A 10,877-nucleotide genomic window follows, 5' to 3' on the forward strand; every position below is an offset into this window, starting at 1 on the left:
ATTAGTTCCGCCGTCTCTCCTCCTACCTTTATAAATTTCCCAAGTACCGCCCACTTTTCTGGATTTTTGAGCTTCCAGTAAATCTCGCTCCTCAAGTGGGGTAGCAACCGAACTGAAACGATTTTCTAGCTCTTCATTCTTTTAAGTTTTGGGAGTTCTTCGTACTTTTAGGTATTGGATAGGAGAGTGGGAGTTAGTAGGTTGTTAGATGAAAGGTATGTGAAAGAACTGAAAATCAGGCTATATTTTTCATATTTAATTTTTCTATCTTATAGAAAATTATATGTATTATATGCAGAATATTTCCTATGTTTGTATATCTCCAGGCAGAGATTTTTTTTTCTTGGTTGCATTTTTTTTTTTTTTTCAAGATGCCTCCCCAGGGTTTTGGACAGTTTCTGGTATGAGGTCAGTAGATAATGTATGTATGAATAAATGAAAAAGTACAGGACTTCAGAGATACCTACGACGGTCAGCCTACCAAAATCTGGGCTCTCACCTTCATGAATCATGCTATGCAGCAGGGTAGTCTTATGGGAACTTCCAATGGCTGGGCATTCATTCCATATTGGAACATTCTCTAGACAACTGAATTTAAGGAACTATTCCCAGTTCTCTGTTCTTTGACATCCCCATCTCTAATACCTCAGGAATATTATTCACAGAGTTTTTGTGAGAATTAAAAGAAAATGTAGGAGCAAGAACTTCATAAAAGAGAAGTTGTACAAAATGTATTTATTGTAACATATTAATAACACCTACTCTTAAATGTTTACAGTTGGTGCTTATATTAATAGAAATGCAGCTAAGTGTTTTATGTATGATTGTTAGTTCAACAAACAGATGGTTGTTATTAAGGACCATTTTGTACTTGGGGGGAAAGCTTCAGAGAGTAATTTTTCCAAGATAGCAGTGATGGGAAGAGGATTTAAACTTAGGTTCAACTCAAATCCTGGTATGAATCTTTCTTAACTTTTACTCATAGGTTAAAGAACTAGTGCTTTGCTTGCTTTTTTTTTTTTTTTAACCTTTTGATTGTCTTCAGCTAGGAAAAATAGCATTTTTTTTCATGAGAAGTTTTGTGGAGGAAGACTCAATAAGACCTGGTGATTGACTCAACATGAATGATGAAGGACCAAAATTGATAAGACAAAGAAACCAGGGGTTCTGTTTACAGATACAGTGAGTGCAATGGAAAGCAACTTGTGTATATGGGAGCTTCATCATAGACTCATGATACATTTAAGTAGCCTATCGTTATAACTTGTTCTAACTTCCCTTCTTCCTCCTCAACAATCTCAAATAATTGCTAGAACAATTTTAGTAATGGTGAATTAATGACACAAATATTTTAAACAAGGATACTTCTATGTGGATCAGAAAACAAAGAGAGAAGAATGTAGTAGGAGTGTACAGAGAAGCAAATTTGGAGCAAGAGTTTCAATTTCGTTTCAGTTTCTGGCCCCAGGCTGTTCTCAAGATCCATATGCATTCCTGTCCTTGGATTCTATCAGACACTATTGTTTCTTTTTATTAATACCCCCCCTTTTGTTTTTGTCTTGTTTATGCTTAGGCTACTTTGATATGTTTCTGTTACAACCAAAAATATTTATTACAGGAATGCAGAGTCCCCCTAGACAAACCCTTACTTGGGACAATGTTCACACTTGAACTTCTTATGTCTCTGTTTTAAACATACTACACGATTTTTGGGACCCTTCAAACACAGCAAAATTATTATTCCAGAAAGAGGACTATGGTTGAAGGCTGCTAAGTAGCCCTCAGGAGTAAGTTTGAATTGTCTCTATCAGTTCTTAAGAACTCTGGAATTTGAGTGGCTTTTGCTTGTGACTTGGTCACTATCATCTTATTCACATGCAGGTATTGCTTTCAGCTCCTGCCCTTTGATCCTTTGAGTAATACAGGATGGTATAATAATGGCTAACTTGTGATTAGTACATTAAAGGTCTTCAACTATTTTACACTGAATGAAAAAAGAAAGTATCAACAAGCTTTTTTTTTCAGAATATTATAACTTATAAAGCTCATGTATATCTTTTGCATAAAACTTGATGACAATCTTCTGAAATGAGTAAAATTCAAGAACTTCGGAGTTTATAAACCTTGTAGGAGAGAAAGAGGGAAAAGGAAACCATAGCTACAGCTGCCAGCAGATTCTGGAAATTTATCAAAAAAACTGTAATTCACACATCAAAATCAACTTATAGTATGTTGCTAAAGTTGGATAAGAGTTTTTGATTATAGCCGAGTCAGAGGGTTGCAGAATTTTTTACAACTGGGATCAAAGAAAGTAATAGAGGCATCCATTCATTCTTAATTCTCAAGTGCCTAATTATATGTCAGACACTGAACTAGTAATAAAGATGAATAAATAACAGTCCCATTAACTTGTGTCGGCCGATGAGGGAAACACTGCCGTTGAGGCAAAGAAGACTGTAGATAAATGGCAACTCCTGTTTGAATTTACACAATTATAGGAAAGGAAAACGCATTTCTCTGGAGATAGTCACTGTATCTGAAATGATGTCCAATCGTATGTACCAGTATAGTTCACTGATTATTTCAAAAATTTAAACACTTAAGAGATTACTAAATAGCTGCTAACCTGAGCATCACAAGCTTTAGACCCCCAGCTCCTGCCCTAACTGCGTGCGATCGCTTAGTATTCTGCCAGCTGCTGGTCGCTCAGCAGCCAGTTTCAGTTCTGATTGGTTATTTTTTCCGTGCCAGTCATTTTCAAAAGCTCCGCCTTCAGGCATGGCCATTGGTTACTTCTACGGAGTCCGGAACGGCCCCGCCTCCAGATTCTACAGGCACTGGCCCGGATGGGAGCTGGGAAGGAGCGCCCCACGTGGATGTGAACTGACATTGTACTGGTAGTGAAATACAAGTTACTTTAAAATGCCATTCCATACTGAACCTCCCTAAGGTGAGAGCTCCGTGAATATATGAACGTGTCTTGTCTCTTCTTGATTTCGTTCACAGCCCGTATTTGTGTCATCCACACAGTCTGTAGTCACTGAAGGGAAAGTACAGTTGGAGGGGAAGGGAAAGAAGAAAGGAACATATGTACATTATGTCAGGTGGAAGCCCCTGTTTAAAATAAGAACTACTTCAGAAAACCTACTTCAAATACTGAGCGATAGCAAAGCTTTATCTTTTAGAAGAAACTGTCTCATGAAATTGCTTATTTCATGGTGTCTGTCTGGTTGCTTTGCTTTGTCAGGAAAGCCAGGCAGCGATCTGGCTAAAGCTGGTCTATCTCTTGGAGTTTGGGATGGTGTGAATTGAGAAAGATAGTAGATAGTTTTGGTAGAACTTAAAATGCGGATTGAACTTAAAGTTTTGAAAAACATTTTTTCTTGCCCTACAAGCCTCAAAACTCTTTCAAGACAGAAAAATAATTATTTGCTATTCCCTAGGGTATACCTAGAACCTAGCAAAAATTCTCAGTGTTATGGAATAAATGACTGAATGAATGGTGTGTCTCAGGGATTGAAAATACTCCTTGGTTGTATAAGGCACCATTTGCAGTACTGTACTAGATGAAGACATATCCATAACCTATTTCTTTCATTATTCTAATTAGTTATTAAATATTTACTGTTCAACTACTGTGGGCATATACCAGGCACCATATTACACAAAAGTGAAAACAAAGCATGATGTTTGCTGCTAAAATTTACATTCGACCTGGCTCTGTCTCTCTTCCATTACCTCTAATCCACCTCCAACCCTATTGCTTTCCCATTTCTCAGTCTGAATTAATAAAAGACTTGAATGGTGAATTTCTTTTCCCTAAGTATCCATTCTGATTGCCCTTTACACCTGCAGCTCTATTCCTTTTCTATGGAATCTGAGTGGATTTAGTTGTTTCTAGCAACCATTATAATTTCCTGATCATGATACTTAAACACCATAATCCCAAATGTTGGCATCTTGAAAACGAAATCCTTAAAGTCTAACTTCCCCCAAATTACAATCCTGAAGATTAAAATCCTAAATGTCGAAATACCTAAGGCCCCAAATCCAAAAACTGATGATTACCATGGTGGGGAGCTAAATTAAGGGGGGCAGAAAGCCAAATTCTGAGGAAGGCATTGACCACACAATATGGCAATGATAAAAACTTTAGTTTAAAAATGCATCATTTGTCTCCATTGGAATTACTTAGATTTAGGTTGTCCATCACAGTGTTTCAGATGGCCAGAGTTATAAAGTGGGATGCAACCATAGTGACATGCATTTTTAAAATTTGCTTTTGACCTATTTATATGATTTATTTGCTCACAACTGTCCTATGTATGTAGCTGTTATTATATAGCTGTTATTATTTTATCAGTGTTTATCTTTGCAAAAATATGAATGTTATTATTGCTTATTTTACCAAGTAAAGTGGCCTGTGCATGTTTTTGTATGCTTCTTAAATAAATCCCCTTTTAAAAATGTAAATAAATGTCTATTTATTTATTTATTTTTGGTGCCCTGTACATGCTAAGCATACACTCTATCGCTGAGCTGCAACCACAACCTGTAAACAAATGTATTTTAAAATAAAATTTGAATTAGTTATTCTGTAATTATATTTTTGGGATTTTGATCTTTCTGGTGTTTAACAGTTGGGATTATGGCCCAAACTCTTACTATGATTTAAAGAGCTTAATAGTTTTGATTTCCTGTCATTATAGTCAAACCTATTAATCTCCATTTCTCCTTTGAGTCCTCCTTATTTCTGGCACTCAAGGGCTGATTTGACTGTGAGCTCTATTTAGTGACAAAATTTCCACATTCTCTTTTGTGTAGACATTTCCAGCCCTTGCCATGACAACTCACATCACTGTCTAGTGCTATCTATGGAACTGCTTAGTCCTCTGAAACCTGTTTTATGATCAAAATGGCCTCCTTTGTTTCACCTGAAGAATTGTCTTCAGCAAATTTCTGAATTTAAACTGCTTCTAAGATTTCTGAGAGATATTGATATTTCTTCCTACTTGGAGTTTGCTAAAATTCTGGAATCTAAGAGGTTCACATCTTTTAGCGTTTTTAGAAAATTCTTAGTCTTTTTTTCCTCAAATACTGCTTCTACATCATTCTCTCCCCTCTCCAAGGACTGAAATTACAAATGTTCGACTTTCTGACCAAGTGCCATTAGCCTGTTGTATTCTCTTATTTTTCTTTCTCCTTCAATTTGGTTACCTGTCTTCCAGCCCACTGATCCTGACTTCTGTATTCAGACTGTTGTGAAATACACCCAATGGGTTCTAATTTCCAGTTAGAGTAATTTTTAGTTTTAGAACATCTATCTGATATTTTATAAATTCCAGTTCTATATTTTCATACCTTTATTGTACTTATTTATTTACTTTTAATGTGGTGCTGAGGATCGAACCCAGTGCCTCACATGTGCTAGGCAAGCGCACTATCACTGAGCTACAACCCCAGCCCTCCTGTTCTATATTGAAGCAAATTATCCACCTTTGTCCATCTTTTCTTTTGTTTTCTTATACTTAGGAAGCTTAGTTGTTCAAAGTGCTTGTCAACCCTAATATCTGGTTCTGACTCTATTAACATTTTTCTTTTAGTGTTTGTCATTTGGATTTGGATTTTAGCATGGTCCATGATTTTATATTGGATTTGGACATTGTGTATGAAAAAGTTGTTAGGCTCTGATAGTGTTCTCTACCTCTAAGGAGTTAATCTTTCTTCTTCTTCCTCTTCTTCTTTTTTTTTCCGCCCCCATGCTATGCTAAGGATCAAACTCAGGGCCTTGCATATGCTAAGCAAGCACTCCAGCTCTGAGCTACATCCCCAGCCCTGTTTTCTTCTGGAATGTAGAAGGAGTCCTGGAAGATTGTTCGGATCCTATAAAGCCTTGGGTTTTAAGCTTTGTTTGTTTTTAAGCTTTGTTCTACTTAAGTATTGTATTGCCTTCATTCCAAAGGTCTGATCCTTTTGGGCCCTGGATATCTCTATACCTTGTGTAGGCTTCGAGTCCATCTTTTGGGTGCTGAAATTATTACTTAGTTCATCAGAGTCTAAACTGATGTTTTCTGGTGGATTTTGGATTTTGTTTTGTGCATACTGATTTTAGGAACTGATTTTGGTGTCAAAGTAAGGCACCATGTTGACCAGAATTTATCTCTATATTAATGAACTCCTTTTCTGCAGTTCCCTCCTCTTTTGGAGTTTGCCCTCAATCATAGCCACTTTGGCAGCCCTGTACTTTGAACTTTTTCTCCTCAGCCTAGAAATACTGCTGCCTTTTACTTAGCTGTTATTCTTTCTCTCTTAGTTTTGAAAATTTCCTCCAGATAGAAATCCTAGTGAACATTGTGCTTGTGTACTATCTTTCAGGGATCATGGATTCAAGTCCTGTGTGCTTTGGCTACTCTTCAATGCTTTCCAAGAGTTGTTCACATAAACTTTATATATAAACCCTATGTAAGAGGCTTCTAGTGCAGCATCAGCTAGAGCTACACGGAGATCTAAGCTGGGTGGACGTGTAGTGCATTCCCCCTGCATAGAAACACCTACCCAATGTTTTCTCATTTGTACCTGGACTGTAATTCAAGAGTCTTGTAGGTGGATCACCTAAGAAGAGAAATTCCAAATGAGAAAAAGAATTTCAATTTGGGACATTTATTTGCAGCTGGAAATGGGGAGTGGACTATCAGACTAGACTTCTATCCCGTCCAGCCTCCTTTCATTTCAGTCCTTTCTCATTGTTATTCTGGGTTTGGACTGTGCTGGAAAGACAACTATTTTATACAGGCTGCAGTTCAATGAACTCGTAAATATTGTACCTACCAAAGGATTTAACACTGAAAAAATTGAGGTAATCTTGGGAAATTTAGTCTAAAAACAGTCACTTTTCACTTTCAGGGTGTAGGCAGTCAGGAGAAATGAAGACCACTGTGGAAGTCATATGCCAGATGCACAGATAGCATTTGTTGCTGTGAACTCTGCTGATGTTGAAAGGAAGGAAAAAGCCAAAGCAGAATTTCACAAAATAACTGGGATATCAGAAAATCAGGAGTCCTTGTACTTATAGTTGCTAACAAATAAGACCCAAGTTACTCACTGTCTCTCATAGAAATTGAAAAATTGTTAGCAATGGGTGAACTAAGCTCATAAATTCCTTGGCATTTGCAGCCTAACTGTGCAATCATAGAAGACAGACTAAAGGAAGGACTTGAGAATCTATATAATATGATAATTAAAAGAAGAAAAATATTCCCACTCCTCAGTTTATACTCAAAGGACTTAAAATTAGCATATTACAGTAAGGCAGTCACATCAATATTTATAGCAGCTCAATTCACAATAGCTAGATTGTGGAAACAACCCTAGATGCCCTTCAACAGATGCATGGATAAAGAAACTCTGGTATATATACACAATGGAATATTATTCAGCCATAAAGAAGAATAATATTATTGCATTTGCAAATGAATGGATGGAATTGGAGAATTTCATGCTAAGTGAAATCAGTCAATCCCAAAAAACCAAAGACTGAATGTTTTCCCTGATAAGTGGAACATGATATATAATGGGGGTGGGGGTGGGGAGTGAGAGAAGAATGGAGGAACTTTGGATTACATAGAAGGAAATGAGGGGGGTATGAAAAATCGTGGAATGAGACAGACATCATTATCCTATGTACAGGTATAGTTACATGAATGGTATGAATCTACATCATGTATGATCATAGAAATGAAATGATGTACCCCATTTGTGTACAATGAATCAATATGCAGTCTGTAAAAAATAATAAAATAAATAAATAATTTTAAAAAAAGAAGAAAAATGTTGCACCAGCAGAAAAAGACAAGATGACTAACAATACCTTTTATATCTGTGTGGAGTAGGTTTTCTCTGGTCTGACTTTGACAAATGAAGAGTGTCTATAGCTTGGTTTGCCTCGATGCTATTATGTTTTGTTGAACAATCAGATGCCCAACTAATTTGCCTTGTGGAAGATGAGTAAATACAGTGCTTCTTAGAGTGGTCTCTTCTCTATACCCACAAATCTATTAGTACTACCAATTTGGGAAGCCAAGCAAGGATAATAAGTTGACCAGAAACTAGTTGTGGAAGTTTGTCCTGAAGTTAGTAAAATAAAACTTTGAAGAGTATCTGTTTGTGTTTGTATTTTGGGGGAGAGCCTCTGCAAAGAAATTGCATGTAAGACTTTGTATGTTAAAATGCTAATGAATGTATACTTAAAGTATACATACACATACATGTGTGTACACACACACACACACACACACACACACAGTTGCATTGATCACAATGGGACAGGTAGGAAGTATTTCCTTTTAAAATTTTTGGTCAAGTGATTTTTGACATTTTCTGGAATCAAATAGTGTAATGCTATCTCTTAATTCTAGACAGTTAATTTGGTCTAACTTTAATAAGGTATTTGAGGTAAAAAATAAACCTTACATAAAGTTTATATATCTTATGTACAGTTATTTATTATTAATTAGTTTACATATTTATTACACTCCCTTTCCCCATAGTGGGAAGGTTAACTTGATACCTGCTATTCCATCTTGGCTAGAGTTGGAAATCTCAGTGCTTCATAGCTTTCAGGTTTGTTTTTTGTAGTTTAAGATGGCATATTCTTTTCAAATTACAGAGCACCTTTCCTTTTAATTTGGGTATTAAATAAAATCTATCACTTGTCTGTGGGCAAGGCCAAATTTTGAGTCTCTGAAATCGAAATCCATGATCAAAATTTAGGTATTTTATACATCTAGAGTCATGTAATAGGATTAGCTCTCAGCTTATGTGCAGATAAACCACGTAAATCCAAGAGGTTAGCCCTACCACTCAGGTCACTGGGCATAAATGCACAGGTCCAGACAATACAATTTATAAGAGTTAAATGGAATTAGAGTTGTGCAATATGGTATCCTTAATGTCAGTTTCTTTTTGACCTTAGAACTGAATTCATTTGGAAAACAGCAGTAACAACAACGACAACAACAGAAGCTGCTTGAGGCTGGGTGTAGTTCAGTAGTAGTGTGCTTGCCTTGTATGCATGAGGTCCTGACTTTGATCCCCAGCACCACCAAAAAATAAAAATAAAAAAATAATAAAAGCTACCAAAACAACTGATCTAGCACTGCCTTGCAATTGCAATGCCAAGTATGAAATTGACCAGGACTTGTGGGACAACAACTTTAGTTAAGCAATAAGGAGCATTACTGCAGTGAATTAGGAAGTAAGGAATGTGAAGTCAGGAAGTGTGGACATCAAACCAGTAAAATGTATCTAAGCAAATTGGATGTAAAAGAAAGTGAGAAGCTAAAGACTTAATTTTAGGGATGAGGAAACAATGTTTATGAGATGGACCTAATGAAGGAAAGGTAGATGATATAAAAACAAGAAGAGATAATTAAGAATTTCCTTGTCAAGGTAGTAAGATGAATAGCCCAGATAAGACAGATTGGAAAAGAACCAAGGAGAAAGATACAGATTAAATTAAGAGGTTTGAAAAAATGATGAGGTACTTGATAATTTCATTCTTTGGAGACAACTGGAATCATGATGGGAAGGAATAAAGATAAAGAAGTAGAATTAGAGACTGGATGAACCAGAGATAAATCTCTGACAACATCCAGGTATGGGGCTAGGTGGATGATAGTGCTGGGGTTAAAAAAGAGAGGACCAGCTGGGCACCATGGTGCACACCTGTAATCCCAGTGACTGGGGAGGCTGAGGCAGGAGGATTGCCAGGTTCAAAGCCAGCAACGGCAAGGCGCTAAGCAACTTAGTGAGCCCATATCTGTAAATAAAATATAAAATAGGGCTGGGGATATGGCTCAGTGGTTGAGTGCCCCTGAGTTCAACCCACGTACACCCCCCAAAAAAAGAGAGGACCAAGCAGTAGACTTGGGAGGAAAGATGAGTTAGGATGAGTTCCACTTTGTTTACATTGCATTCCTCAATAATAAGTGCAATTTCCTATGAATCTTAAGACCCATGGTATACAACTTCAAAGATAAACCTTGCTCCCTTACAGACCTGTTGCTATGTAGACCATTGTGGTGAAAACTTTCAGCTTTGCTGGAGACTTAACTAGTTGCTGTTCTTCAGGATATATGTGGAATAAAAGAAATGGGCTTTCACAATGAACATTTAGTGGAGGATTCTTTAACCTATGAATTGTTTAAAGATGAAAACACTTGAATTGGTGGACATCATAATGCAAATATATATTTTACTATGAATTCTTCATGAAAAATGGCAATCTGAAAGGAAAATTAAGGTTGTTCAGGAGGAAGTTTTTGCAATAACTAAAAGGAAAGTTGAAAGGAAAAGCAGATTTTAGGAGAGAGAGGGCAAGGAGAAAAGAGGAAGCAAAGAGGGTAGCCAACGACTGGAGCAGTGATTCTGAGGAGTTAGTAACAGGTAAAATGGATAAAGTACAAGAAGGTAAATGACTTAGGTGACGACAAAAAAAGGGGCGGGGATATTGAGAAAGGGAATGAGAATGGGAGAAACATATTCGAGGTTAGAAACTGAGCAAGGTGACACTGGAGTGCTCAGAAACTGAGGAGTGGTGTCTGGAAATGAAAAGAGCTCCAGACTGAGGTAGGGGGATGAGAAAGAAAGGGGAGATGATAGAGGATGAAGGGAAGAGGGGTGTTGGTAGAAGGAGGACCAAAGCCATCTGGGCGGAGCAGTAGGCAGAGGCAGACCTCAGGGGAGGCTGGGTCTGACCACATCTCCTCCAGCACAGTGGCAACTGAAGGGAATGCTTACGCGTGCCCAGAGGATGCACCTGGGCAGTCCCGGAAGACTAGGAAAGCCAAGCAAGGACTGGTAACTAGCACTGGGGTGAC

At 37.3% G+C, this 10,877-nt stretch overlaps 1 pseudogene; it reads left to right on the forward strand.

Moving 5' to 3' along the window:
- The first annotated feature begins 6,676 nt into the window (after positions 1-6,676).
- Positions 6,677-7,857, forward strand: LOC124977517 (ADP-ribosylation factor-like protein 4A; annotated as a pseudogene).
- The last annotated feature ends 3,020 nt before the right edge of the window (positions 7,858-10,877 follow it).

Source organism: Sciurus carolinensis, chromosome 1 (assembly GCF_902686445.1).
Source record: "Sciurus carolinensis chromosome 1, mSciCar1.2, whole genome shotgun sequence".
Lineage (NCBI taxonomy): Eukaryota > Metazoa > Chordata > Mammalia > Rodentia > Sciuridae > Sciurus > Sciurus carolinensis.